The sequence below is a fragment of the Ailuropoda melanoleuca genome, chromosome X (genome assembly GCF_002007445.2).
Source record: "Ailuropoda melanoleuca isolate Jingjing chromosome X, ASM200744v2, whole genome shotgun sequence".
Taxonomy (NCBI): Eukaryota; Metazoa; Chordata; class Mammalia; order Carnivora; family Ursidae; genus Ailuropoda; species Ailuropoda melanoleuca.
Genome location: NC_048238.1, coordinates 5814031 through 5819208, shown reverse-complemented (window position 1 = coordinate 5819208; position 5178 = coordinate 5814031). Strand labels below are relative to the sequence as shown.

General features: G+C 45.1%; 1 protein-coding gene across 5 annotated transcripts in view; it reads left to right on the top strand.

The window, feature by feature from the left end:
- Positions 1-5178, top strand: part of ANOS1 (anosmin 1) — a 241328-nt gene that overhangs the window by 125115 nt on the left and 111035 nt on the right. The gene's annotated exons all lie outside the window — the stretch shown is intronic.

Below are 5178 nucleotides of genomic sequence, written 5' to 3'. Positions count from 1 at the left end.
TGCCACCCAGGCGCCCCGCTAGCCTACTAGTTTGACGGGGGTTTGCTTCATGTAGACACGAAAGCCAGCGGTCTGCCTCGTTTTGTATGCACGATTTCCCGCTTGTGTTTTATTGTGTGACTTTGTGGCAGCCAGTGGAGACATCTCAATTTGGGAAATTGTTTCTTGATTTAATATCATTTTAAACGGTTTTTAGTGCACCCGCTCGAGAATTCCGCAAAGCAGAGGCACTCCTGTTTTAAATCAGGTTAAAATGACGAATTTGATGACACTTGGCTGCCCCTGAGATGAGAATATTGCTCTGAACTAGGGCTTCTCTTTAATTTTCCTCAAGTAATCTTTTCTCTTCCTCCTCAGTGACGTGATAGCTCCATTGCTTTGCACTCTCTGGTTACTTTTATTTAACCCAGTTTTTCTACCCAGTTCTTTGCAGCCTTAACATGTTCTGTTCTCCTTTTCATGCCTGTGGTGGTATTTGCATTGGTTTTAAGAAAGAGGGCATGGGAAGGCCATCTGCTTTTGTTGAGGGTACGTGTTTTGCGGCCTGAGGGGTGCGGGTCCACTGAGGAGCCATCTCCGAGTTCCCGGGGCAGGCTCGGACAGAGCCTTGCTTTCTGCTGCTCGACCGCCCTGCGCGTGCGGCACCAGAGTTCCCAGGGTCTTGGGCGCAGGGCTCTGTGTCCTCCCGCAACCCCATTCCTTCCCAGTATCTCTCCAGTCTGCAGACACTGTGTGCTTTCTTTCAGGTGTCAGTGCGGATCAAAGCCACCCAAAGAACATTTGCATGAGAATCTGTAGAATGATTAATTAGCAATGGGCATTAGTAATTTTTCTTTAAGGCTTTGAAATGTCTTTCATTGATAAACTTGTTCTGTTAAGCCTTGACTCCTTTTGAAATGGTTTTCATGCAGTCCTCCCTCTGTGACTACAAATTGGGTTTCTCCCCGTCTACACCTCTCCTATTACTTTGATTCCGCCGCGTGCTTAAGCGTGGTTATAAAGGACAGCGTCCTGACGGTCATACTCAGCCTCGGCCTGTTGTATGGGAGTGTATCTTCGCCCTTCAGTTTTTTGCTCTTTTTTGTTATTCCTACACTGGTTCTGTTTGTCCCATCTTGGAGCCCTAACTTCGGACCATGCTTTTCCATCAAATACAAATACACTAGGATTTGACACTGTCCGATTCTCACTTGCCTTTTCCTGATTATCCAAGAAGACTCTAGGGGTGTGTTTATAAAGGGCACACGGGAAGTCCATCAGCAGACACAATCTGAGCACGTGAGGCCACAGCATAGCAGAGTGCTGGGATGCCGTGGCCTCTTGCAGCCGCCCGGGGAACTCCGAGGAGAGACCCCACACACCTGGAGCCTTTGGGAAAAGGGGCGGGTCTGCACAAGGCGATTGCAGCTTCCCCAGGCAGAAGCTACAACGAACACTGGCTGACCCTTTGCCAAAAATAAAGCTTGTTGCCAATATGTGACTGAGGTGTGTAGAACGGAAACTTACGTAATTAAGAAAAATGAATGGAAATGTGAGGTTTGCCAATTTCATGCAGGAGTGCATTGCGAGGGCTGTGGAGGGGCTCATAGGGAGTGAGGAGCCCTGAACTTTCCGCTTGATCAGCTACCTGGGAAATCTATGTCATCCCCTACGGAGGGGACCCTCACAACCTGCTGTACTGAGGAGAGGTACCCCACAAGTGGTGGTGCTGATTGGAGCACCATTTTGTGCTGGCACAACTTGAGAGGACCATTCCTATTAGTGAGACATTTTAAATTGTAGGACTTGTGAAGACCGAGGGTGATGGAATGTTATTGCTGTGTTCATTCATCGACGGCCCTCTTCTCATGCAGAGATTTCTCTGAGGATATCGCTGTGAGCAAAGACAAAAAAGTCTTGGCCTCATGAGTATCATAGAAGGCAGTAGGACTGTGGCAAAAACTAAGGTGAAGGAGGAAACGGGAATTTGTGGCAGGTGCTTTCTTGGTGCGTCAGGAAGATACCATGACTGGTGGGTACTTGCGTGGGGCTTGACAGAGCGCTGGCGGTGAGATGCTGAGATGTGTCTTCAGTCCTGCTTTTGTCATGATCGAGATGTGTTGCCTTGAGTTCATCACATGTGTCAATTCCCTCGGCCACAGGGTCCTCAGCAGAAAATGGGATTCTTTAGACTGTTCTGCCTCTTTCTTCTGGCTTCTAAATACTTGCATTTTTTAAAGATTTTATTTATTTACTTGAGAGAGAGCAAAGTAGACCCTTGCTGAGAGAGGAGCCTGACGCAGGACTCAATCCCAGGACCCTGGGCTCATGACCTGAGCCGAAGGCAGATGCTTAACCAGCTGAGCCACCCAGGCGCCCCTTAATACTTGCATTTTGTTTAGTCTGTTTCACACCCAGTCCCGACGATTCCATCTGTATCTGCCTCTTACCGTTAGAGATGTGGGGATAGTTTTGGTTTTGTACTTCATGAAATGTCTTGGAGTTACTGCAGGTGCTGCAGGAATTCAAGTGTCATTCCTGGAAGAGAAGTAGACTAGGGCAGGGTAGCATTTGTCTCGGGGTCCTCACGTCCTTAAGCCTTTCTCTGTGGGAGCCATTGTAACAGAGGGTCTGGTGGTATAACAGACGGCGACCCAGGAGAGGGCCACCTCTTCGTTGCTGCTTTATGCTAATGATAAAATCCCCAGGGGTTCCATTTTTATTTACTGAACACCTAGAAAGCCCTCTTCTGTGTGGTGTCCCTTCAAATGCCGTATGTCCACATATCTCCACCATGACTTCCAGGGAAAGAACGGACATACAAGAAATTAAAAAGGAAATGAGCTTATATATGTTGAAACTGTTTCCTAACGTATCTGGACTTTGCAGAGATTTAATGGAGTATTTTAAAAATAATGTCACTTAATAGAACTAGAGTGACAAATTTCTACGTTTCCTTAGTTTTATGAAGTGACAATATTTGGTCAAAATATAAAGAATATAATTACGTATTAATTTTCATTCTTCAGCTTGGCTTAAGTAGCAGAAAGTTGTTAAAAATTTGCCTATTTTGAAAAAATTTTTTGCCTATTTTGAATTATTTTGCTTATTTTAGACTCCAAAATTATAGGCAAATTACTTTGTTTATTGGATGCTTCTTTTTTGCAGGTGATCTGATTAAGTTTGTTTTCTTTGCTATAAAATGATTTTTATATAACTATTCTACTTTCATATATTATTTGGTCCACGTCAGAGGCATACATATTATTTTTCACTATGAAGATTAGTCTGAGAACCATTTTAATTGGCCCGTCTATCAATTTGCAACATTGTTACAACCTGATGAACTTCCCTGGGTTTCAGACGCTTTGTGGGAAGTTTTGGTATTTGTTGCCTCCAATTAGATGGCGGAGCTGAATAGAACAGGTCACAGTGTTTGAAACGCAGTGAAATCAAAATGCATGCATTGAAGGTGCTCATTTGGCTCAAGAGAGTATAATGAGAGAATTTCGATAATGTGATAATTCATTCTTTCCTCTGTCATTCGTTGTCGTGGAAGTCTTAGCTCTTTTCTCAAGGAGCTTGAACGCGGTAATTCTGTTTGCTGACTGCTTATAGCTAAGAGAGAAAGTACCTCTCAAATAGCTTCTAGCTGGAAACATCCGGTTCACTAAAAAGCTAGCAGATTTGACTTGTTTTTGCATGAAGATTCCAGAAGTCCCACAGAAATATCATTCACAGCAATGCTGACTGGTAGAAGTACTTTGGAAATCCTGGAGTTATTTTCAAGTGTTAGTTAGAATTGTTATTTGTTTTACTTTTCCTTTTCTTTCATCCTTTGAACTGTTGTAATGAATTACTTGTGTTCTAACCTCTCGTTTTAGTCACACCGCAGAATTTTAGTCTGGCTTGTGTTACTGAGAAATCCACATGGTGGAGACACGGGTTCTGGGGCACCACCATCAGCAGAGCTGTCCTGAGTCCTTTTCCCTTTATTTATCTTATTTAGGGTCTTACCCTGTCTCACTGGTTCTTGACTGGGGGCGTGTGTGCCCTTCTCCCACCCCTGGTGACGTTTGGCAATGTTTGGAGACATCCCCATTCTCAGGTGGGGATGGAGTTGCTACTGGCATTTAGCGGGGAGAGGCTGAGGATGTCGCTAATGTCGTACAGCGCACGGGACAGCCTCCCGGAACAAAGATTCACCCAACCCCACATGTCACTAGGGCTGAGGCTGAGAAACCCTGCCTGTTCCCACGAGATGAATGGTGCGTTTCTTACCAGTGGCCTGCTCAGACCTCCTTCCGAGGTGGGACGGTTTTCCCTGCCTACAGCAAATTGTGCCACGTGGGGATCAAGCCCTCAACCTCGATCTCATTAGAGCCTGCAAGTGCTGTGTGAAGTATTCTCTTAAAAGCAGGATTCTATTTTCGAGCTTCCCTTTTTTTGGCAGGCAGGGGTAGACTTTACTAATAATTGCAACCTACAAAAGATATAAAGCTTTCTACTGTAGCCAAGTATAGACGGAAAATGGGTGTCAGTGCCTACGTTTGTGTGTGTGCTGAGGAATAGGACATCCTTTCAGTGTAGCAAAGTATTTGTCAACCCTAACAGCAGCTTGCAAAATCACTAGGCCTACGAAATTCACATTCACAGGCCAGGAGATGTCTTCCTTGATTGTCCCGTGTTTATTACTGTGACTCCTGAGCTCACCAGCGTTCCCTTTGCTCTTTATTGTAACTTAAAAAAGAAATAGAATCTGTGACAGACATGGTCATTTTGCTCTTCTTCCCCAGGAAAAGGTTCTCCTAAGGCTAAATGCCCTAGATAGAGCTAGAGATATTCTTGCCTCTTTCAAAAAAGTATATTACAGAAAGTTGTTGTTGTTGTTGTTGTTTTTAAATAGAAGAGGTGGCCTGTCTTCATTCTTTTTTTAAAAAGATTTTTATTCATCCATTTGAGAGGAGAGAGGGAGAGAGAGCATGAAGGGGGGGGGCAGATGGAGAGGGAGATGCAGGCTCCCTTCTGAGCAAGGAGCCCGATGTGGGATTCGATCCCAGGACCCTGAGACCAGAGCCCGAGCCGAAGGCAGATGCTTTACCGACTGAGCCACCCAGGCGCCCCTATGGAGAGTTTTAAAACTACCTGTTTTCCAGAATCAGAGACCATCTGTATGTCTCTATATAGCCCCCCACCCCT